Raw genomic sequence first — 25497 nt, forward strand, 5'->3', positions numbered from 1 at the left:
GGGCAGGACGTGGGGATCTGAAACGAGAGGGAAGAGGGGAGGAGGCAAGAAGTGAACCGGGGAGTGCAACAGAACTGAACAGAACAAAGAAAGCATGGCCTGGGAGGCAGAGCCGGACATGATTTCAGACAGAAGTAGACAAAAGCCGCGACTGTCAGTTTTACCTGCTGAAACGACGATTGTAACTGTGGCAGCTAGTTAATTACTATTAACTTTGTTTGAGGCTTTGTTAGTTTCATGAGGTAGCCTCCCTTTTATTTTCCTGTCATATCTAATCTTTTAAAATGATGAAGGGATTACACATTAGAGTTTGTTGGGTTTTTTAAAAACATTTTAGACATTTAAATATAGACATAAATTGTATACATATGTTTTGGAAATGTTATAAATCCTGTCTTTGTTTTTGGCTTGACATCCACTCCGTTTCAAAGTTCAGTCTTAATAATCCGTAGAGTCTCCGAGTAGCCAATCAGCCGCCTCTCTGCCTCCCGCCTCATTTAGTGCCAGGCCAACGAAGTGAGTCCTTCGCGTGCCTCCATCTGCCGCTGTAATGACGGTGTGGGAAATGATTAACGTCAGCACGCTCTGCATGGAAGCCTTCCAGCAGCAGCTGCGCTGGATATCCATAATGCTTGGTGGGACGTTATGTGCCGTGCTGTGTGGCTCATTAACCCGGCAGTTGTTTTGGGAAGAATGGGAAACGTGTCTGGAATCCTGGATGGCGCGGCGCTCGGGTCACATGCATGGGCTCGGGGCTCGCTCGCTGACCTACTTGGAGAGAGGCACATCGAAGGAGAAGGCGAGATGATGGCGTAGTAAGAGGAGGAAGGGCCAGCGGTGGCATTGTTCCCACGGGATTCCTACCGGAGCTGGCTATAGGGAAGGCCGCTGGTCCACAGAACACAGGTTACTACTTTTCCCATGCTGCATGTTAGACGTCACGTTTCGGCGCCACAGAGCGTGAGGTGCCGAGCATCACGGCGAAAAAGACCCACGCGAGATAAATAAATAACTTCAACGTTTGAGCTGCAAAGTTCATACTCGCTCTTTGAGGCGGCCGTTGTCAAAAACAATGTCACCACAAGGTACGTTCAGTGGCTGTTCGGGGGTTTTTGATCGGATCACGTGAACTTCTTCGGCAGACGAAGTCCAGTTGTCACGGAATTGTAGCCTCTCAACCGTCTGTGTTTTGATGAGCGCTTTTATGTGCTTCACATCCATGTTGGGGCATCTGCAGTTTCATGACATCTGGCGAACTCCATCGGCTGATGAAGATCGTGTGATATTATGGAAGTCCACAACAGCTACTAAATGGATATTTATGGATATTTATTCACGGATTGGCTAATATTTTCCTAATTTGACAATTGTGTTATAATACCAGACAAATGGTTTATGGCTTTATAGAAAATTCAGATCTTTGGGTAAAATTAAACCTTATTATGTTAAACCACAGATGCAATTGAACGGCACAAACGGAACCTTCTCCTGGTTAGACGTAAAGCAGCAGTGTGCAGGCAAGACAATGCAAGTGGAGCTAAAACTCTCAAAACAATGAAAACAACGTATTGAGCATTTGGAATCCACCTGCAGTTTTCTCACAACCTAAACCACGAAAAGATGCAAAGAAAAATACAACCTCATCACATATTTTGAAGGCAGCAATTGGCCCATGCTTGGTGTCAGACGGTCATTCATTGGCTGTCCTAGCTGTCAGTCAACCCCCCCCGTGGTCATTTGTTTGCCATTCTTTGGTCACACGGTAGCAGGTTAGCCAATGAGCAGAACTCTGCCTTTCCCAATAAACAAAATGGTGGCAGGCATGAAAAGGCTCCAGGAAGTGGTTTATTTGAAAATATTTTAACACGTGTGGGACACGGGTGAGCATCCCAACAGATGTCGGAGGGTTGGAACAGACTGCAGCTTCTGTTTCTTCGGATGAGTTGTTTTGTTGCAGTGGCATGGCTGCCATCTTTGGAGGCTCCCTGTTCCTCTGTGAGGAGAGTAAGTAGTAAAAGTTCATCATTTTCCTGTTCCAGAGAAGGAATGGTTAAGTGACATGACCCTGTAGTTTGGGAGCCACGTATTCCAGACTCTGGTTCTGCAAAAATGTCTGAGCTTTAAATGCTCTCCGAGTAACTCAAGGTCTACTTACTGGATTTCTTTCAGAGCTTTCATCCAATCTCATAACCTTGAGACCTTGAGTTAGGAGTTGTTGTTTTTTTATCAGAAGACACTGACCTACAAACTACCAACTACTATCTCAACGTCAAGAATATTCTTCAAGCTCAGCTTTCATGATTTTTTTATTCCATTTGCACCGATTAACTGAAAAACGAGCTTTGCCAAACAGATGTACACACACCTTTAAAGCAGTCATGCAATAATGCTGCTTTGCTGAAGCAGTTTCAATGGATAGACATGGATGTATTTAGTGAGCATTTGTGTTATTGTGTCCAACCCTTGCGTCTTTCTTATTAATCCGCAGTCCTACGCTCAGAGTTGACACATTTTAGTTCCAAAGACCTCAGCAGACGATTCTGTTGATGTCTGACTGCTGTAATCTTGACCATCTTTAACAGGATACCGTAATTGAAGATGACTTGTCTGAAACTTCTGGTTATGTCTCTCGCTGACGTCGCTCTGTACAGTTAAATCCACCAATTTCATACGAAAGATGCGTCAAATCAACCACAGCAGCATCTACGTGTACAGATTTTGTTAAAGTCCTACTATAGGACCAGTTGACGTTTAGCATTAGGATCTGTCCAGTTAAGTTTCTTGTCGCCCGGATGGCCAACCAAACCATCCTAAATCCAACTACATGCTCGGACAACACTGACCGATGTAAAATGCTTGAGGAGAGCAGAGCTCGGTTTCACACCCCATTTGGTGCCTGTCCTCGTGGATCACTTTAAACGACCAACACAGAGCAGTCGCCACAGCGACGTGATGAAGGTCTGGCTTGATGTTTAACTGAAAGTCTCACATCTTCCAGGCAGACAACTCACCGTGGCAAATCATCTGCTGAGAAGATGGACGGCTGCCATGCCACAGCCACCGGGCGATCAGCGACGGCGGATCAGCCGTGTTTCAGGTCAGTCGCAGCAGTTCCACTCCAAGTAACGGACCCTTCTTTTAAGGTCAACGTTCTGGTGTCTGCGCACAAAATCTTAAGTAATCGTATTATTTGTTGTCGTAGTTCATAGACTCGTAGACTTGGTTTCCCAAAACAGGCTTTTCACCGTAAGGTGAGTTTATTAAATGCATTTAAGCAAGAAATAGTTGATCTCAAAATGAAGATTTATTTATTAGCTACTCAACCCCATGTAAGCTCAAACTTCAGTGAAGTTTGTAGTGAGAACAGAAAAACAGAAGGCTTGGGCCGTGTTTTAGCCACGTACAAGACAGGGCTGTTTTCATTATCGAAGCATCTACCAATCATTTTCCCGATCAATCGTTCTGTCCACAAAATGGCTTGTTTCATTCAACCAAGACGCCAAATCCTACAGATATTCAGTTTATTCATTTATGATTAAAAAAAAAAAAAGCAGCAAATCTTCACATTTGAGAAACCGGAACCTGTCATTTTATTTTGAATGAGAAAAACAATAAATTGGGTCAAAATTGTTGCAGATGAACTTTTCTGCGGAGCGACTCACCGATTAATCAGCTAATCATTGCAGCTCTGGTAGGAAATGCGGCGGGAGCAAAATGTCACAGGTCCAAGTAGACCAGAAATGTGCAGTTTAATCTCTGCATGGCTGCATCTCAAAAAAGAGGTTTGACTTAAATCTGTAAAAAAAAAAAAAAAGTTACTCTTTAGTATTTTCAAACTGTGATGATTTCTAATCAAATTCTAGTCAAAATTCACCTTTGCCCGTTTCTGCTGTAGAGTTTAATGGTTCTCAAAGCCGTTGTTTGAGCGCTATGGCTTTAATGGACGGCGTGAAGTTGAGCAGGGTTAACGTTACTGTTGTTCATTTCCGTTTTAAGGTCACATAAAGCTGGACTCGGGTCAAACAGAGGGGGGGAGGGGGATCTGTCGGGTGTTTGGGGCCCGTCAAGCGCCCCTCTGGCGGGACATTTGGTCAAAAATGAAGCATGGAAGTTCCCTCTTATGATTTAAGCCGCGTCCTTACGTGGAGGACTGAGGACGTGTCCTTGGTATTTTACAAGCCAGCTTCAGTGTTGCAATTTGACTACCTTCAAGCCAAAAAACAACAAATTGCTTTACTATTTCCCTGAGATGATCTCATGATCTTAGCACTTGTAAAGCCCTGGTCACGGCTGAGTATCCCGGTCAAACAAAGGTGTTTGCCGTCAGGCCAGAAAATGGATGGTTTATGCGGATTTGAGCGGTTTGCACGTCGGGACGCTTCCACCTGCAGAGTGAACACAACATAAACACGATTAAAGTTGGATCTAAAAAGTCTGAAGTGGCTCAAGTGGGCGAGGCTGCGTGAACATTATCCCATCAGTGCCAGACTTGTCGGGGTGTCACAGTAAAATCCAAGGTATTCCCAGACCTGCTGGTCTGGCGCCACTCAGCTTTTAAACACAATGACCCAGCTATAATGAAGCCGGGAGGCTCAATGACTTTCCCCGGCCTCCTCCTGCTTCTCACACACGCCCAGTCTCCACACACACACACACTCAAACCCCAGCCCTCACTCAAAGCTCACACACCTGTTTCCCCGGGATGCCCGGCGAGCGTGTTTTGAGTCTCGCACGCCCGACTGGCGATGAGGCACGGCCACGACCGCTGCCGCTGGACCAGCTCCCCGTCGGTCTGCGCGTCACCTAATAAGAAACGCACAGGCTGGTGGCGTTACAGTATGACTTTGGCTGCATGTTCAAGCAGCATCTTTCTCCCTGCCTTTAGCTATGTTTTTCCATAAAACTATTGCACAAGAGAGGTTTTTTCAAATTTTGCCTCTTCTGATTCACGTGCTGTTTTTTTTTTTTTTTCTTCATCTGCTGCTTCGGTGGCGGATGGATGTCAGAGGTTGTCAGATCGGCCCGACTTTTGAAATCGGAACTGCTTATTTCTTCCCCCTCAAACGTGATCTTTGTACACGTCACCTCCAGCACAAACGCGCCCTCGCCGCTCGGCTACCATCTGCCTACGACGTTGGGTAAAGGAAGAAATTCGGAACCTTGAATTCAGTGACCCGGGCTTCACTTTGCCCCCTGGCAAACGCTACCGGGCTTTTGCAGCAGAAGGGACCGAGGTCACGTGTTGTTGTAGCTTGCCCGGTCACTTGGTCTCTTTAGCAACGGATTAGCGGCTGCGTTTCGCTAGAGCGCCATTCACCCATATCAACACTGCGATCTCACTTCTTCCCCGTGTCCCCAGGACACTTTCTCTCTCCGACAGTTTTAGTGCTACGTGTGACATGTCTCAGCTGCTCCTGGTTTGGTCTCCGTTAGCTCCGGCTGCTAGCTAAATCCAAACAGTGGACAATCTTTATTCGTCACTTTGGATTTTAGGGGCAATCTGGGGGGAAAAACAGCTCGTGCAATAACTCATCATTTCAGCTCTGTTCAGCCGGCGTGAGGGGAGCTTGAAGTTGGAAGATGATTTGCGACTCTGAGCCCGTAGCAGTTGAACCCTAACGTACCAATCGGACGCGTTCGGAGGCTCGGGGCTCGGCGGCGTGTTAGGAGGAGGCGAGGGAAGCTTGCACACGGATAAGGAGAGAGGGAGGGAGGCAGGAATGCTCGGTGGAGCTCCTGAGGACAGCAGGAGAGCCGGATTCCTCCTCAGAGCAACCACGCCTTGGCCTCTCTGCTGGCGGTGAGCCCTCCGACTCCTCCCAGGGTTAGGGCCGAGTCCACATGTTCAAACTGAGATGAAAGGCCCCCGGTAGGAAGGTTGTCCGTGCCAATACCAACCGCCTGCCAAGTAAGCCCTGCTTAGCGCGCTCTCCCAGATGTTCCCGACACACTGAATATTCCGCTCTTCGCCTCTCCCCGGGGACGAGGGGGGAGCCCCCTGCTTGACCCCTTCACATCAAAGTGTGGAGGAGGACTCAAAACAATGAGCGCTTCCAGAGAGAAAGAGAGAGTGGACGCTTTGTGTGTGTGTGTGTGTGTGTGTGTGTGTGTGTGTGTGTGTGTGTGTGTGTGTGTGCGCGCAGAGGGAGGGAATTGATGATTTTAGGAGGGCAAGAAGTGGGTTGGGCCCCTCATCAGAATAGCTGAGGCTGATGCCTGTGTCCTGTGGGTATGTATTCGGGGGAGCAAAGGAAAAGGCCAACACATGCTTCGAGGCCCCGCCCGCATCCATGTCCATACTGTACATGAACGCAGAGGCGGGACTTTGAGTCCCTGTTCGTGGCAACAAGTGGAGTGATGGTGTGTAGCCAGATCTTCAAGTACTGTGAGTGTTGCAAAACCAGCACGTAAAGACACACTTGCCTGGAAACAAAATAAACCCACGCTGTAACTTTTCAGTGCTGCGTAACGATACGCGTCCCGTTAGATTGTCATCCCTGATGCGTTTACGTATCGGCAGGAATTTGAATTTTCAGCTGGTTGCCATCAAGCTGAATTGTTTTTTTTGTTTTTTTTAAACTTTTTTGTACACTTGTAGACACAGTCCTGCCAACTCAAGGTCCCCGCTCCCCTTCTTTTTCCCAAGCTTTCAACCAATATCACATGGTCTTCATCAGCAGATGAGTTTGCTCACGGGCTTCCTGTCCGTGTCGGCTACAAGTTGGCATGAAAGTTCACCCTGTACAGTGTCGGAGAAGCTACTTCGATCCTTTACTTAAAGGATAGGGTCGTGATTTTTTTTTTTTTTTTCTTTCTTTAATTTTTCAGTCTGTTTCAAAACAATAACCAGGAGCCCGCATGTACCCTGACACAGCGTCGGGAATCATGACTCTCTCTGCTGATTAGAATCACTTCATTCAGTTCAAAGACTCGTAGTCGTTTACTATGAAGCTTGGTTCCCTCCCTCGGCGAGGCCGTCGCGTCACCGTTCAGATGCACGACGGAGCCTCATACTAGCTTCAGCTAGTATGAGGCTCCGTTAAGCAGCGTTGACTGGAAATTCTAAATGGAAAAATGAGCAAGTAAGCAATTTAGTTCATTTGCTGTGGGATCACAAGTGTGCCGGTACGCCGCTGCTCTTTTACTTGACTCAAAGGACGATGAAGTTTTTTCCAGCAGGAACCATTTTTCAAATTGTCGGGATTTGACCTCGATCCCCGTCTTCTGCGTTTTCACAGAACACCGAGACGGCGGGCTCCGAACGTGGGTCTCGAGTAAAAGCCGTCGAGGGAAAACTAACACGTGAGAACACGCGAGTCGCTGGGTCGGGGTTCAGCGGGATGGAGGGAGCCGTTCCATCGCCCTGTGAGTTTGACGCGGCATGCCCGACTTACACGCGCAGCACCCAAGGCTACACATTTTCCAGACAAGCCTCGACCCAGAGAGGAACGCCGTGGCTCCCCAAACCTATGGCCTACTCATCTCAAGCGGCGGGCTGGATCCAGGTTCATGTTGCGCACACATAATGAAAGCCGAGGAGACGCTCTCAAGGGAAGGGGAAAGTGGATCTTACTGTGTTACCTCTGAACACATTGCCTTGATACGCTCGCGTAGTCGTGCGTGCAGCACAGTGTTCGCTAGGTTTTGTAATGACACAGGAAAAAAAAACCAGCCTGAAGGTGAAAGAAAAGTTCAGCTGTGATCGACTCGTCGTAAAACTCGCACAGGCGCCAATACTGAAAGCATGTATTTTAAATAAGCGCTGTCAATTAAATGCAGTTACTTGAGATGGAAAATGAAGCAAAAGTTTAAATATGTTTTACAACTTGGATTTTACAAAATATGTGTGAAATGAATACAAGTATGTACAGACACGTGCATATACAGATATTGATAAACAAAAAAAATAAAGTACATATTATCATTAAATGTTCATTAATATTAGATATAAATATTTAAAACAAATTCAAATGAATACATTTTTAAATATGTTTTAAAAAATTAAATTAAATTTAAAAAAGATGTTTTAAAATATACGTTGCCTATGTATGTCACTATATTTAGAATTTAGAGAAAATACATTTCAGTAACAAAACAATCATTAAAATAAATCAAATACAGCATGTGTAGTATGTTGAAAATGCCTATGGTTTATGAAAATATACAAATGTGCATACAGACATTATCAAAGTATATATTTTAAGTACATACTATTTTTTTATAATACAACTATTTGTAAAAAATTAAATAAAATTTACATTTTCAATGTATTTACAGCATCGTTTTTTATATTTTACAGTGTCATATATTTTTATATCTTAAAGATGTTTTAATATATATGTGTGTGAGCCGTATTATTTAGATGTCGCTATTTTAATCACATTTTAGTCAAAATGAAATAAAAAAATTTGAATATTTTTACAGCTAAAATTTGTATAATTGTACATGTGCATAACAATATATTCATTAATTTTAATACTAGAAAATAATGCATAAAAGTAATGCAGATATAGAAATGTAAAGGAACATGCATACATTTCATATTCGTGTGGATGTGTTTAAGTAAATACTGTTATTTTAGTAGCACTACTTCAAACATATATTAAAATTACATAAATTAAAACTAAACTACATGATATATCCAGGATATTTACAATATACAGAATATATAACACTTCTTCAAATAATGTAAATTAAAGAAAAAAGGTATTTATTTGGATGCTGATGAAAATAAACGTCTTTAATTTTATGTATCTTTGACTACCTTCTAAATACAGCAATGCAGCATGGAAACTTTCTGACCTTTCACTACACTCTCTTTTAGCCTATACAATTCTCTCCCTCACACACACACACACAGTCACTCTCACTTTCAGTGACACACACACACACACACACATTCAAACACGCACAGACACAGACACAGACATGACACAGGGCGAGCCGGACCTTACGTCATGCCATTTGCACGCTGTGAGGTCGAGCCCCGGGGCGTTTGGGTTGAGACAGCGCGATGGACGGACCACTGTGTCATCAGTTAGCCGGAGGTGCAACAATAAGGCTTAATGCGTGATTAAGTCCCAAATCAGCTCTCATTATGGGTGAGCACGTCAACAGTGAGTGCAGCGTGGCTCCCTTTCAGAAAACTGAACCCTGCATCCAAACCAGCCCCCCCCCCCCGCCGAACTCGTGCCGTGGCTCCACGGGTTTCTGCTTTTTTAGTCTCTTTGCATCTTTGACCGTGTCATCATTACAGGGCGTCTGTCTTCTGATTCGTTATTTAAAGCTCCAACACGCGACCTTTCAACACGAGTCGGTGCCGCCTTTGAGTTCCCGCTCCAGCGCTTGTCATTCGACTTGATGATCTGTCCCCTTGTCTGGCGCTTCCAGCCCGTGGCCGAAGTACACGCCATCCCCAAAGCCTTCACACCTACTAAAAATACAGAGTGTAAATGTGCCTATCTGAAATGAAGAGATTCAACCCTGAGGATGCGGGTTAGGAGTTTTCCAATGGGTCTGGCCTGCTGCGTGTTTTGCTTCAGTGTGATTTCTGCTCTTCACCCGCTTGACTTTTGATTTCAGACTTTATCGTATGACCTCCCGCCGCCGCCGACGACTCGTCTGGGGCTCAAGTCATCACAACATTAAGGAAACTGATTTCAACCGATCGTATGGACGCTCTCGACCCTTTTGGTCACCGTCCGGATTCCATCCAGAATCCAACCGTTTAGGATTCATGTCATGCAGTTACAATACTGGATAGCAAGCCTGCGATCCCAAGATCCAAGTTTTGATCGCTTCATTAAATCCCAAAATATTAGACTTCATCCACGAAGGCCTAAATAACCAGGCGCCTACAGTGTTCAGGGACATGATAAAACTCATCTGGGTTTTTTGGTCCAGTACGTTGGGGTGCATCTCTGGGAACCTGTAAGGGGGCCTTTCTGAACACGTTTTCATAGTAGTGGAGGATTTATTGGTGCTTTATTTGTTGTGTTGTTATGGTATTTTGTGTTCTGTTGTGTTCTGTATGGTTTTGCACGTGTTTCCTCTCTGTTGTGTGCATTTGTATAAAGGCTTGTCTAGGAACAAGCGTTGCGAAATGCGCGTAGGCTGTAAATGTTGTGATTTTAGGCGACGCACTCGTCCCCATTCAAATAAACAGCTGGTAAATAAATGAAGCCCGGCAGACCGGCCTGTATCACAACAGCTGGTGCATCAGACCACCTGTTGATCTCATGCTCTTGCACATCCTCTTTCATTGGGGCAGTGACTACCTGAGGGGGGGCATTTACCATTTTCCATCAGAGTTTCAGGCTTCTAGACGCCACCGTCGATCCCGGCCGCTCCACACTCACTCTGGCGACCCACCAAGAACGGCAACGTGGCTCGTTTCAGCGTCCGGGGCCAAAAACGACGTATTTTTACGTTCAAGTGAGAAAGTCTTCAGGCAGCTGTGGGAGTTATAACGAGAGCAAAGGAAGAAGCCGGGTGACATTGTGGATGGATGGACCAACAAAACAGCAGTCTTTAGCACGGGAGATACAGTTAGGTCCATAAGTATTTGGACAGTCACACAATTATTTTGGTATGGATGGATGGATTTGAACCAAAGCCATCAAGATGTGCCTGAAGTGATTTCAGCTTTAATTCAAGGGGTTTAACAAAAATATTTTCATTGAGTGTTTAGGAATTACAGCCACTTTTACACATGGTACCTCATTTGCAGTGGCTCTAAAGTAATTTGACAAACGAAAACGTCCCTTCTGGGACCAGTTTGCACTTGGGAGACACTACCTGGGGTTGTAGCCCCTGACAACACAGTTCGCTGGATTACCGGGACACATGGACCCCTTGACCACGTTAAGGTGGCGATTTTTTTTTTTTTTTTTTTTTTTCCCCCCCGCTAACATAGTGAAAGAAATATGAGATCAGTCATACGGCGCAAGAGAGATTATTGTGGAATGTGTTCGATCGGTATGACACGTTCGACCAAAACTGATTTTTTGACAGATGACGAAGTTACGTTTTTCCTTGCTTTTCCTTGAAAACATTCTTTTATTTCGAGCTTAATAGATTTGCTTATATTCATGATGTCCAACTAGGGCGTGACGATAACTCAGTATCATTGATTTAAAGCAGAATCGCATTGTGATGACGTTCACTCATCATGTTGTTCTACAAAAAAACATCTCTTGTGTTAATTAAAACTGCTGGGCAGTACATAAAAACTAGCAAAATGAATGATTGAAGTTTTTGTCTCTCACGTATGAAGAGTCTGATTTTACGTATGACATCAACGGTGGATCTCAGGAAATTTCTTTGAACGTCAGTTTGATCATGGACGGACTACTGAGCGGACCGTTTTTAGGCTTCTTGTCGAAAGGTAAATCAAATGATGACAAAGAGACACGAAATAACCAAAAAAGAGACTCCGAAAAGATGCAAAGGGACCACTGATCTGCCAGGAAGATGATGTGCTGGGTGGCCCGTGGGATTAGTTTCGCCTTGGGGAGCCACTTCCAAAATCTTTAATGCAGCTTGTCACTTTGTCTCCTCATCTTTTTTCCTATTAAAGGTGTTTTTTTTTTTTTTGTTCCCCATTCTTTTCTGACATTCATCACAATCACGTCCAAACCTCGGTGAAACATCACACTTTTCCGTCCATTACTGCATTGCCCCCTCAGGCAGCAGTGTCCTATGATGTGTCCAACGCGCTCGCTCCCTCCTCTCCGCCGTCCGTGTCCTGCCTTGCTCGCGCTCCGTCTCCCTCCGCGAACTCGGCCAGCTGGGGTTTGTGCCGGCCAACACCTCTGTATCATTAAATCTCCCGGAGCACATTTCACTCGTATGACTCCGTGCTACCTGTCTGTAAAGGCTACACCACAGGCACTGGTTGCACTGCCATACCACGGTATGATCAAAAGCTTTTTTTCTCTTTTCTTTTTCTTTTTTTAAAGACCAGGCTTATTATTAGAAACTTCCTCCACTACCCTCAGGATTTTTGGAGGAGCTGAATTGGCATTTTAAATCAGACATGTTGAGATCTGCCTGTTTCAGCGCACAGAGAAACACGAAACAGACTTTTTTTTCAGGGGCAAACGATGCCTCATAGCTGCTGTCAGATGAGAAAAACGAACTGCAGTTTTGATTATTTTTAGCGTGTTTCTGCTTGAGTAGAAGGATTGATTGTTCGGTTTTGGGTTGAGGAAGTTTAACGACCTTTGGGCTGGGGGAGTCCTTTGATAGCTGTGTTCTGAATGTCGCAGATTTATGGCTGTCAATCCAGCTGTGCTGCAGAAGTCTTGCTTCTGCAAAGACTGACAAGAGGACTTTCACCCAACGGCAGAGCGACATTTCTCCCACATCTGAACTTCAGGAAATCTAAAGTTGCACAACAGACATGAGCATCTTGAGAGACCTGGTCTGATCACCAGCAGGTTTATTCCTATTTAGGATTTGTCCCCTGCAGCCGGTTGGATTCAAGCCTTGGAGGCTCGTGACGAGAGCCGAATCCAAGTCCGTGCATTCGCGATGTGGCTTTTCCACGCGCAGCAGACACACAAACACTCAGGGTTATGATAAAGACGAGGCTTCTGATGATCAACATGTGAAGATGCCATGCGCGTCCCTCAGGTGTCCACCTGCGACACGCCACAAACGCGCACACGGATCCGCCAGCGCGCTGTACTACACACGTGCGTACGGTACAGTATAGCGCTACAAAATGCACAGCACAGGCTCAGGAAGTGCTCAAGGCAAGACGGTCGTGAAAAGCCTGCGAAACTAAAACTGACCGGGTTAAAATGCCAGAGCGAGGAAGAGCACATTTATAGTTTTATTACTGTCGCAGACTGTCACGAGTCACATGTGAGCCGCCGTACTGACCTGTGAGAGCCGGCGGATCAAGGCGTTTTTCATTCAGAAAACGACGGGGAGCGTCGAGTAAGGCGGCTAAATTTCCACAGCTAAGGAAAACTGTTAAACTGCTCCGTTACTTCCTCTGGTTTAGTGTCAGCTCCTCTCCAGACTTTTCAGATGTCTTCGGTGCATATTTCTCCGATGTAGTGGATAAATATGCAGATGTAACAGCTACCAGCTGCCTTTGGGACCGTGGCAGGACTGAAATTGGTTTAGGCCTAAAACCAGCAGGCCTCGTGCGTGTCTGTGGCAAACCTGAAGCCAAAACCTTAATTGAAAAACATACGGCAGCAAGCTACTATGATAGGCTACAACTTCACAAAACATGTCCGTTTGGTCCTGCACGAGACATAAACTTCAGTTTGTTTATCCAGCTGTGAGTGTTCAAACGTTACAGTCATGAAACCTGCTCTTTTTTTTCTTTGCTGCCTGTGTCCCAGTAGCTTGATAAATTAGGTGTTTGCGGCAGGTCAAGACTGGGCACGAAGCCCTCTCGCAGTGGACTGCTTCACCCACTTCACTCAGTATACTTCAGTGCCTTTCTTTTACTCCATTGCTCCGGTCCAAGCCACTCACTTCTGGACAGTCTTTCCGAGCAGTTCGCCCTGCTGCAACTTTCCATTTCAAAAGGAAATGCATCAAATTACAGAAGCAGGAGGCCATTAAGATGCGAACTCTTCGGGACTCCGAGGCTTCCAGCTGCGCACGCTGGCAGCTCAAAATAACAGTTAGACGGCGATGCTTGGAAAATGTGACCTGTATTACCTCAGAAATCATAGTGTACTCTCTGCTGCTATTATGGGGACAAGTTTGTGTTTCACTCTGAAGTTTTTCATTCACCAGTTCTTATGGGCACATACTCAGCCGCAGCTGACACCAGGTCTCAGCGCAGCCGGTTAGTGTAAATCCACGCCGTCTGAAAACGGCAGGGTCTCTACCTTTTTCACCTTCACTTTTGTGTGGCGAAGTCTCCGAGACTGTGTAGTGGGAAAAAAAAGCTCTTGTGAGTCATTACGTGTCCTGCCATCGTGCTTGATGATCCACAGACGCTCTGGTACGAACGCGGTGTCACCTTTTGATCAGCGCTTGAATTTCGATTCGCCCCGCTCTGGCACGAACACGTCGCCGCTACGGTTGAGTTTTGCCAAACCCTCTGTATAACCTTCAGCTGAGAAAAGGTACAAGCACCAGGTTTGTTTCGTCGAGATTCTTGTATAATCAGTGACTCACTGGGCGTTTTTTTTTTTTGGTACCAACACGACACAATCACCTTTTAAGGTGGGGTTTGACTTGTTTGTTGTTTTTTACTCGTGGGGGATTTACGAATTAGCGTCCTCACCTCTACAGTGGCTTTGCCAGGCTATTGTATAAGCTGTAACTCTCTGACCACAGCAGCTGTCAAAGTAGAGAGAGAGCCGTGTATAAACCTGACAGGGGAACACGACCAGCATATAAATCTTCTCCTCTCAGGGCCTCGGCTTTGATGTCAGACAACATGAACTGACCTGTGTTATTCCACCCTGCAAGTGAAACCAAAGACCTCGGTGGATTTTTGGGGAGGTAGGCCAGCTCTCTTTTCTGCTGATGTCTCAACTGAGGAAAAAAGCCTTTGAACTGAACACCTCTTCACAGGCTTGCTGTCTTCTGCGCTGCTGCCGGTCCTGGACAGATGGATGGATAGATGGAAGAAGGGTGGGATGGATGACTTCTCTTGAAAAGAGGGGATTCGCTGCTCTTCAGAGGGCGGCTGAGCTGGGACAACAGCAGCAGTGCTAAGTGGCTCCTGTGAGGAGGCCTTCAGAAGTCCGGACTGAGGTTAATGGGCCACTTCACCCCTGAGTTTCCAGGTCAGATCTCAAGATAGACATGGTTTGTCTGTGTGACACAGATAGACCGCGACCCACCCGACCACCCACTGCTCAGACGGGAGGGGGGGGGATGCCGCCTTCGTCCTGGAGAACAGGGACGTTAAACTTTCCAGCGTAACACTTACCTACTAATGCGTTCAACCAGCTCACACTCTTATAACATATTGAAAAGAGAGATTTTCCTATTGTTGTGTCATGTTTGTAGAACTGGTGACTTTTTTTTTTTTTTTTTTTTTTTAACCAAAAATCATTTCATTTTTCTAAAAGTCATCAGCAACCTTTAGTGAAACAGGCTCTTTGGACTTCCATTTATATAACGGCTGCAATATTCAGTGATGATTATACTGATTGGCAACGGCGTTGTCGGCTGCACTCCTTCCCGGGGCCTCACGAACTTGACGAACGTGATCCGGATCCTAAATCGAATTTGATTTCGAATTGAATATCCCCACTTTTTCCCGTTATGACATCTCGCTGAAGGGCAGTCTAGAGCGGTTTGCGTGAGCGGTACGGTTTCATCACATTACGAGGTTGGCGAGGTACCAGTTTTGCTCCAGCAGCAGCAATCGGATACAGATACAGGTAAGAGCTAAATCCACCCAGGACTAAACACTTCTGTGTGCCATAGTACCCCATAAAACCTGATTAGAACAAATAGATTCCTGTTGGAGAAAAACCCGATCTCTTGCCCCGTTAGATGCACAACCAGGTTTCTAAAGGGGCTTCTATGAGAGAGCACATGCGCGTGAAGACTTCGGACGGCAGGGTCAGGGTCGAGGATCTGATGTGCTAGTACTGGGGAAGGATTGAAAGAAAGCAACGACGTAACTCGTTCGCTGTCCTAAAACGTCCACGTCGCCAGTCGGTGTAAAATTACACAAGTGTGATGTAAAACCGAAACTAACCTTTAAATAAAGAATAATCTACAAAAGTCAGATTCCACAGCTGGAACAGCGACCTGTTAGAAAAATTCCGACACTTTTCCCAGTACGGAAAAAATGTTCTTACTACAGAGTTTGTCTCTCACTGCATCATGCGTCCAAATGCCCAAAAGGAGTTTGCGGTAGACTTTTTCTTTTTTTTCTTTTCTTTTTTTTTTCTCCACTAACTTGGTTTTCTGTGTGGGGGGAAAAAAAATGAATAAGAACATTTGGAATTTAATATTCACATATTTGTCGAAGATGTGGCTTTTAAAGCAGGGTGAATATTTGCTTTGAGAATTTTAAGTTCAGTCGCTAAACTGTATTTTTTGAGCCTCAAAAGTGCAACATTTCGTTAATGGAATAAAACCCACTAATCTGATGATTACCACCTCAAGAAAACATCAAAAGAGAGGTTAATTTTTTAATCCATGGTGTAATAATTGCAACAGGAATTCATCGACGAGCTTTTTTCAGCCATCGTTCAATATGTAAAGTCTTTTGTTTGCTAAGGTTTTTACTCATTTAAAGGGGAACTTATTAACATTTGGTCCATCTGTTGCCAGTGGTGCTGTGTCCTCTTTCTGTCCTCCTCACCATCCGTTACGTTTAACGTTCTCAGTTGCTGTACTGCTGCATTGTGTGTTAGTCACTTTGTGCGCAGGCTTTAAAACGCTCAAAACAAATCAAGGGTCAAATCGGATGGCCTTCTGTGCACCAACATTTTTAACATGACAGTATCAAAGAACTCTTTTCGTTAAGTTTCTCTGTGTTTTCACATGTGTCTCAAAACGGTTCCCCCCTGCGTCTACACTTAATTAACTCCGATGCATCTGCTAACTGCGATGGAATTTGAATGCCTCCTGTAAATGGATCCATGTGACATAAATCACCGTGCCGCGCCGTTTCAACATGGAAACGTGGAGCCCGAGCATCCCAGTTTTCACAGTGCTGAAGGGTTTAGGTCTGCGTTACAGGACGCCAGGCAGCAGTGTATGTAAATCGGAGCATATTTCTGCACTTCCTCTCTGATCTCCACCCCCCCTGCGGCCACCCTACACCTCAGCCTGACCAGTGCAGGCAGGTTGCTGCGTTGGCCCGCGCTTCAAAGCCCCAACTTTGCTTCCAACTTTGCTTCCCTGACAGAGACGGAGCGAGAGAGTCCCAGATGCCTCTTGTGGAAGTCCCGCAGGTTGCCAGGAGATGGATCTGAATGCCCGACTTGCTGGAAAAACACAGGGGCAGTTCAGTCCGCAGATCCTGGTTATCGCTCGGGTGTCTCCGCGCTGCTGGACGCTCTCCTCACCTCAGTCCGACGCAAGACTTATTCTAACACCGTGATCGACACGTTGAGCTCGCAACACGAGAGGGGAAAAACGCTCACCGCAGCGGCATGCGGATGGGAAATTTGGCCTCAGCGTCGAACATTTCACCACAGTTTCCGAAGCCAAGGGTATTAAGTTTCACTCTGTTCAGTCAAATTTATTAGTTGAATCAAGAAATTAAGCTTATTTGTGCAGCCAAAAAAATACCCCTAGTTTCAGCCAACAGTTTAGTCACTCTTCTGAAAGCAGGACCTTCATAGTAAATTGCATGTAACAGTAGCAACGATACTTCCAGTGAAGTGGAGCTTGTAACTCAACCATCTTAGTTTTTTTTTTTTTTTTTAAAGTGAAACCAAAAAACGGATTATAATTCTGATGTTGAAACCAGATGCACCGCGGTAATATACGGTTTACGTCGCATGTAGTGACAGCTGCTCTGGCACGGTCGGAGACGCCGGGGGAATTTGACACGATCAGTGAAGTTGCGCTGCGTCTTCGCCGTTCTTTTCACTGGTGGGTCCTGAGACTCGGTTGAGCGGGCGGAAGTATTTCTGTGCAAACAGCTGATTTTAAGGCCGTGTCTACGCCCGTATACGGCTATATCCTTAACAGAATAATGGCGAATGCGAGGCTTTATAAATCCGATGTAAAAACAATGAGCATAGACACAGTTTTAGTCCCGACCTACGTTTTTTATGCATCTGTCCTCTGGACAGCTGGAAACACACACACACACACGCACACACACACACACACACACACACACACACACACACACACACACACACACACACACACACAGTCAAGGAGGCTTTCCCTGAAATTTTTTTTTCTATGATTTTACTTTCTGATTTTATTGAAGAGACAAAACAAGAACCATTACAGAGCCTTGAAACAATTGCATTTAATCATAAACAGGGTTAACAAAAAGCGGCTTTGATTTCATGGCTAATATAAACAGCTGCCTGCATTGCTTTGTCTAAAGGATTGTCATCAGTACTGTGGGTGATTAGCGCCTTAATAATGCCGCCTACCCCAGTCTCACTCACATCTCCGGCTATCAAGAAAACCTGTGGAGCCCCATGTGATATGAGCACACTGTTCAGCCCCAGCTCAGGTTTCCACACTGCCACCTTCCAGATGCAGCTGGACACGAGCTCCGCAGTATTTTTTTTTTTTTTAACCAGGCTAACACACACCTGCTTCTGATTCACACACACATGCTGTATCAGGGATGATCACTGACAGGTCGGTTTGCTCATCCTCCCAGAGAAACGTCCACAACAGAGGAAGGCTGGATCCACTCATGAGGAAAAATGAAGGCTTTTGTTTCAAAGCCTGATCCGTTTTCAGGAATTCATCAGTCAGTACTTCAAAGATGCGGATGACTGAATGCTCCAGAAATGTTAGTATTTGGTTGGCAAACGGCAAATTCTTATGATTTTTTTTTTTTTTTAGGCTGGAAAAAACCAATGGGAGTCTCTTGTTGGCGGTTTGACCAAAGCTTCGCTCCCTCGCACAGCAAATGTCTGTCTGTGGTTCTTTTTCAAACAAAAGGGACTTGGAACTCCGCACGATCCACATGAGAATTTCATTCCATGATTGTCGGCGGTGGCTAACAAAACTACCTTCTATGTGCAATAACAGATTTTCATTAATCCCATCCTGTATGTAAGGAAATGCTCAGGACAACAAGCACCTAGCAAGTCTATTGTCCTGGTAGGGGCCGCAAGAAGCTTGAGGAATCATTGGACCGTTGCACAGTACTAAACTGTTATTTGTCAAACCTGTCGGCAGTGGTGCTTAAGGAATAAGACGAGCAGGATTCTACTGTATATTTCTGTTGCTGTCTCTCGATACTTTCCCACTTCCCTACCCCGCCTGTGGCTCACAAATATATGGTTTCATTTTATAAAAAGGCCTGATAACGTCCCAAAACATCCGATCACTGTGGTTTTTAACCTACGTTGCACAAACAGAAGGAAACCGGGCATTTAACGGGAGACTCTTTTCAGAGACTCTTTTTGGGAACCGGAATGGCAATTGAGTCAAAAATAAACGTGTGTGTGTGTGTGTGTGTGTGTGTGTGTCTGTGTGTGTGTGTGTGTGTGTGTGTGTGTGTGTGTGTGTGTGTCACCCAGTGCAACAGCGTGTCTCACTGATGTGTTTTTCAATAGTTTTTGGACAACGATGGATGTGCTCTATGGCGCACGGGAATAAGATATACAAGGCTCGGGATACACACACAATACGTGCGAGTAGAACACATTCATTTGTTTTTTGTTTTGTTTTTTTCACACGGTTTGTTGACAGTAAGGAAATATGGAAAAGCGTCGGGAGGTAACCGAAAACTTTAGGATCGGTCCTGTGGGAACCGTGAATTTTTGCACCGAATCTGATTCGGTAGATTTTGAGGTATTCTGCTCTGGATGAAACTGACCAACTGATATGGCATCATTATGAAGACATCATTTGTTTTTGTTTTTTGTTTTTTTTTTGTCATTTCTCAGCCTGCTGAAACAATAAAAAAAAAAAAAAAAATAAACCAAAGCAAAGGCCTCCCTTGTTAAAAATATTTTTTGATTTAAACATTTGTAAACAATGGTAATACAAGCTAATATTTTGTGGGATCAAGACTGATTCTTAATAAATTCAGATTTGACCTTGGATTCGGTTGCAAGTACAAACTTATCAGGAACCGAGACGGCTCTGATCTCGATAACACACAGACTCGGACCCATATTCTTTTACTCTTACACGTCTGAATCCTGTCGAACAGGAAATAGCTACCAGATCCATGTGGTGAGGAGTGAAAACATTACAAGCCGTGATGGCTGCATACCTCCTCTGATGCCGACCGCCATAACAGCCGGAGGCCGAGCGTTCGAGCAGCCGAGCATCGGGTGTCATCGTCTGTCTTTTCCTCTTTACGTCATCTAATGTGTCGAACTTTGGCCTCTGAGCGGATTTTTCGGCTTCCCCTACACCCCCCCCCTGCGTCTTTACAGCGGCGAGCCTCGACAGCTGACGCAGCAGATTCAGGGAGTTACTTTAAAATTTGTTTCTTCTAAATCTTGTTGCAGGTGATTTTTTACATGATGCTTGTTCCAGTGTCGAAGTATCCAGAGAAGCAGTGATACCACAATGTCGGAAATATTCCACCACAAGTAAAAGCCCCGCTTTTAAATTTTTACCCAAGAAAAAGTAGATAAAAAGTATCATCAACAAAATGTTAAGTATCGAAAGTAAAAGTGCTCATTAGGCAGAATAGCGTCATATTGTCACACATATGTCTTTGAATTTAAATGTAATTTTACTTCTTTGGGTAGAGCTGGGTAATTTAATCCGTAACAATGCATCATATTTTATTAGCTGACAATATGTTTTGTATGTAAAGTAACTATGGCCGAAGATCAGTTGTTTGTGTAGTAAAAAGTACAATATTTTCCCAAGAGATGTTAAGAGTAAGTTTTTCAAGAAGCGTAAAACTGTGCCTGTGATGCAGAGGCAGTGGACCCTTGTCCGGGTGGCTCTGGCCTCTTCCTCCTGCCGGACGGTGTCATCTTAAGAGTTCTGGCTAACGCTAGCAGCCGTGCTTCCGCTCGCGATCGGATTTGGGGAAGTTTACGCCGCAGCAGCCCCGGACAGTGTTGGGCACTACTTCTCGGTGAGGAGCAATGACTGCCCGGAGTCTCTGCTCCAGTCCACTGAAGCGACGGCAGCCAGCCATGAAACAGTCCGCCGCAGAACCCCTTGTAACCCCTTGGGTTATTTTTACACTCGGATTTTTGCACGATTAAACAAACAAGATACAACATGATAATTAACGAGCTTTAGAGCGTCTGGAACCCTTGGATAGAGCCAGGCTAACCGTTTCCCCATTTCCAGTCTTTGTTCTAAACTTAGCTAACCAGCTTCTGGCTGTTGCTTAGTTCTTTCCATACAGATGTGAGAGTGTTTTCAATTTTGTCATCTAAATCTCTGCGAGAAAGCTCATAAGTGTATTTCCCAAAACATCAAACGGTTCCTTTGATAAGTTAGCTAGCTAGAAGCCATAAAATCCGCCAGCAACAGTTGTCATTTCAGCTGGCAAAAAATTTGAGAAGCAGCTTTTGTGTACTTAAATCAGGGGAAGGCTCTGGTTCTGCGTGACCCCCGCACAGGAGGAGCTGCCGTAGAAAATGGATCGTGACCAGACTCTTAACTAACGCGTCACCTGATGCACAATATGCACTCATCTTAAAGTGGGACTTTGTGTGTAGTTTCTTTCCACCACTGTTTTTTATTTGAACTTTCTTGGCCATTCGTATGTGTGAGAATTCAAAAAATGCAAAGCTGAGAGCCCGACACTCACATGAATACCAGTCTCACACAAAGAAGAGACAGAGAGTGTGTGTGTGTGTGTGTGTGTGTGTGTGTGTGTGTGTGTGTGTGTGTGTGTGTGTTAAAGACATACCATGCCTGATTATTCATGCTGTTAAGACAGTGGCTGTGCTTGAGGTCTGCAGCAGCTGTTCTTTTTGTGTGTGTGTGTGTGTGTGTCTGTGTGTGTGTGTCTGCGTGTGTCTCCGAACAAAGTAATCATGACAGCTTGGCTGCGGTGATGTTAAAGAACTTACCGTATTGAACGTCTGACCTGACTCACACACACTGACTAGACGCAACCCATCTGATCATCACACGCGCCCCCTGAAAGGTCAGCGTTTTATATCCGAGACGTGTGCAAGGCGACACGTACTGTAATAATATGGTCTGCGTGCATCGTGAGTAAAAGGTACTGAGATGTGAAGCTCGCCTGCGAGAAGTAAAGTGAACACAGTAAAGTGAGCAGTCGCACTTACTGTGTCATCATCCAGTGGTGCATTCAAGGACAACCAAACGGACGGGAATTTAAGTGTCAGCTGCCAAAAACCACGTGCACAGGCAGAATCAAACCCAGAGGACACACAATAAGCAAAAACACATTTATCATATAAAAAAAAAAAAGAAGGGAGGGGCGGCTTTCTGAATTTGGTTGGTGCTGCAGTCAGATGGCCTCGGTAAATTATCATGGGTACAAATTGCAATAAAGGCCTAAAAAGTGAAAATGTGGTCAAATCGGCATTACTTCAGCCTATAGCGTTGACGTAGTGTTGTGACCTTTGCCCACCGAACAGTAAACCCACGCTGCCGCCCAAGACACCGCATCACCTCCAACCCCGTCTCACATCAGTCGGTTCTGTTCGGGTCGACAGCCTGGAAACGTGACGGAGCCACAGTGTCTTTTTTTTATTCTTACCACAGGGGGCAGCAAAGTCAAAAGTTTTAAAATCTGCACTTTAAAAAAAAACAAACATTTTATTAAGTAAATAGTCAGTTCATATTTCTGTGTAATGTCTATATTAAGTCTTGCTTTAAAGTTGGTTTTTCAATGATTTCTTTATAACTTACTTAGTTCTGCATTTTATATGTTTAGGTGCATGTTTTAAACCGCGGTTTCCAACCAACAGGTCCAAAATAATTCTGAGGGGTAACGAGATTTTTTAAAAAGTGCACAAAATTTCTGTTCATTTATTTCTGACTTTCTAATTTTTCTGCATTTTTTTTTTCTCAAGAAGTATTAGATTAGTTTTACCTTTTCGTGCCTGCACCAACTGCTCAAAGGAAACAATGTGACAGAACTACAACACCTGCAGCTCATGATAAGGGTTTGCCAGCGGACACCGATTCACATGAAGTGGTCGCAAACCAGAGATGTTGGAATCACTGTTTACAGAAGCGCTAGATGTTGGTGTTTGTTTTTGTGACATTTTGATTTATCATGGGAAATACGTTTCCTTTGTAGGCAATCCGGTCATTGCTCCGACAAGTCCTCAATTACAGATCTACTATCACTGATCGGTCTTGTGTCACTCGTGTTTGATGCATGACGACGCAGATTTGTTAAGACAAGTTCAGTTTGCCAGTGAACTGTCTTTATTTAGACAAGAGAACAGCAGCTTGGTGGCTCCAAAATGGCTCCTCACGTCTACCGGTGATTATTTCTTCACAAATGGCCTCAGGACTGGAACATAAACCAGCTCGATTATGCAGAGATGACCCAGTGCCGCGTTTTCCTATTTTATCTTGAATTCTCGTCCTTGATCTAATGAGCTAATGATCGTCCTTTCACGGGCCTGCGGACTGTCGACAAAAAGCAGAGAGTTCGGTGTAATTCATTACTGACCCTCCGGAGCAACGAGGGGAAAACATCCTGTTTGTGAGACAGAGAAACATTTGTTTGCCACGTTTCAGTTTTTTTTGTAGGTAGTCAGTACCGATAGATATGAAGGAACTCAGACCCTGTAACAAAAATCACCAGCGCTGCAACTACACAGTCTCAACCCTCTCTCCTCAAAATTATGTTTATATACTTCTTAGCAGCAGCAGCAAATAAGTTCTGGAAGAAACATGATCCTTTCCGTTAAGATAACGAAGAAACAGTGATTAATTTATCCAGCAAGTTGCAAAACGTTGACTGACGAATCTTTTTCTGCAGTATCCGCTCATAGCAACTAGATGACACATCTTTTATAGTTCTGTTTAGTTACTCAGTTAAGGTCAGAGAAAGACTGTGGTCATGGTTTAATTATTGAAAAAAAAAAAATACAGCTACTTGAAGCAGGACAAGTTTATTGGATTAACATGTAACTAAAAACACAGTCTTTCCCTGACAGTGACCCAAGTGCTCCTAGTTGCCAAAACCCAAGCACATGCAAGACTCGGGACACGAGGACACGGTTGGAGTCGGTCCTGCATCTTACATCCACCGTCCAACCTGACAGCCTCCCTACGACTTCCATGCAGAGCAAGGTAATCCAGGCATCAATTATGTTTCCTACCAGAACATAATTGTTTATCTTTCTTTTAAGAAACGACTCATTAGATCCATGTGCCATGGAACGAGCCAGAGGGGAACCCCATACTCTCCGCACTGTATGAGCTCAAACTTATGTTAACACGAAACGCCTGAAGATTCAGTCAGGTATGCCTCTTAAATAAACATTAAGAATTCTGTGTGAATCAGACGAAAGCAATGCCGTGGATAAGTCAAAAAGCATTTGTATAAAGTCGGCTCCTCAACGCTGACAATCACACTGAGCAGAACAACATGAAATCTCTGCTGATTTTCACGCTCAACTCTTTCTTTTTGTGTTTTAACAGTGTCAGACTCCGGAGCATCCAAGTACATTATGTTCACTGTACCATCTAGTGTTGTCACTGGGCAGATTGAAGGCTAAATAAGCTAAATAGCATGAATCCAAGCAAATGAAAATGAACAGTTTTGTTTTTTTTAAATCCGCCAGTCACACATTTTCTGTCGGCGTCTATACGCCAGAATGTCAACAACTGAAACACGTGTGGGAGATGCAGAATATTATTATATTTCAATGGAGTCAGTGTTAATCTGGTGATTACCCTCATGAAAACCTGCCAACACAAACTGCTGCATCCAATGGATTCCAGCACCGACTAAAAAAAAAAAAAAAATCAAAAGCACTTTTTATCTTGGTCGCTGATCTTCGATGAAAGAGGACGACGACTCGGTGTGACAGAGACGTATGAAGGATTAATACTCTGAGGTGTGCTGCTTTGTTCCTCTTTTGAACATTAATGTGAGGTGAGCCTCAGCCCTCTCCCCTGCCTAAACACGCCGCCTCCACTGTGCCTACCTGTGCTTGTCTGGGCAACACAGCAGGCGAGTGCATTCATACCGAGAGCATTTCATCAGTGGGTGAAATACTCTGGCACAGAATAAACATCTTCTACACGTAGCCGCGGGGGCCCAGGCGCTTTTTGAGTGACTCAACAGGAGAACCTGCATGAGTGGGCGATTTGACTTTTTCTGCCTGTCCTCAATGGAAAGGAGAGGCTACTGGCGGCACGCCCCAATGCGAAGGTTTCACTGTCGACTTCCTATAAAGATCCTGCAAGAACAGAAGCGGCACGAAGGGGGAGAAAAGAATAGAGCTTTGAACGCTCTGACCTTTCGTTCAACCTTGACATTCAGTAAGTTTGGGATGAATTGAAGGCACTTGAGGTGTCACAATCCTGTAATTAATTGTTAAGATGTTCTCTCTCCGGATGATGAAGGGTGTCAAAGAGTTCTACAAATGTCTATAGCCGCTGGGGATGTTACATTTTCCCAGTTTCAAGATGTTGTCATGTGTGAAAAGTCAGACGATTGAGGGATGGCACGGATAACTCAGAAAAGATCTCCATAAGCACAGAGGGTTAGCAAGTCATGATGAGATCTGCATTAAGGCGACAGAAGAGAGGGGCAAGGTGCCTCACTGACCCGAATTCTTTGCTCACTGTTGCTATGTCGGAAACTTTTCAGTCTACAATAGAGCAATGTGTACATGGTTACGCCACCTACTACTAACCGGAAACGCGCTAGAGTAGATGGTAGCTAACGCTAGATGCTAAACAGAAAACGTGTCT

General features: G+C 44.8%; 1 long non-coding RNA gene across 2 annotated transcripts; it reads left to right on the top strand.

Annotated features, from left to right (window-relative positions):
- Positions 1-1790: 1790 nt before the first annotated feature.
- LOC120795744 lies at positions 1791-23800 on the top strand. Of its 2 annotated transcripts, none has more exons than XR_005708275.1 (3): positions 1791-2004; positions 2999-3097; positions 23730-23800. It is a non-coding gene; the product is annotated as an uncharacterized LOC120795744 (long non-coding RNA). The 2 variants fall into 2 exon arrangements; XR_005708274.1 differs by lacking the exon at positions 23730-23800 and adding an exon at positions 7239-7902.
- The last annotated feature ends 1697 nt before the right edge of the window (positions 23801-25497 follow it).

This window comes from Xiphias gladius, chromosome 10 (assembly GCF_016859285.1).
Source record: "Xiphias gladius isolate SHS-SW01 ecotype Sanya breed wild chromosome 10, ASM1685928v1, whole genome shotgun sequence".
Lineage (NCBI taxonomy): Eukaryota > Metazoa > Chordata > Actinopteri > Istiophoriformes > Xiphiidae > Xiphias > Xiphias gladius.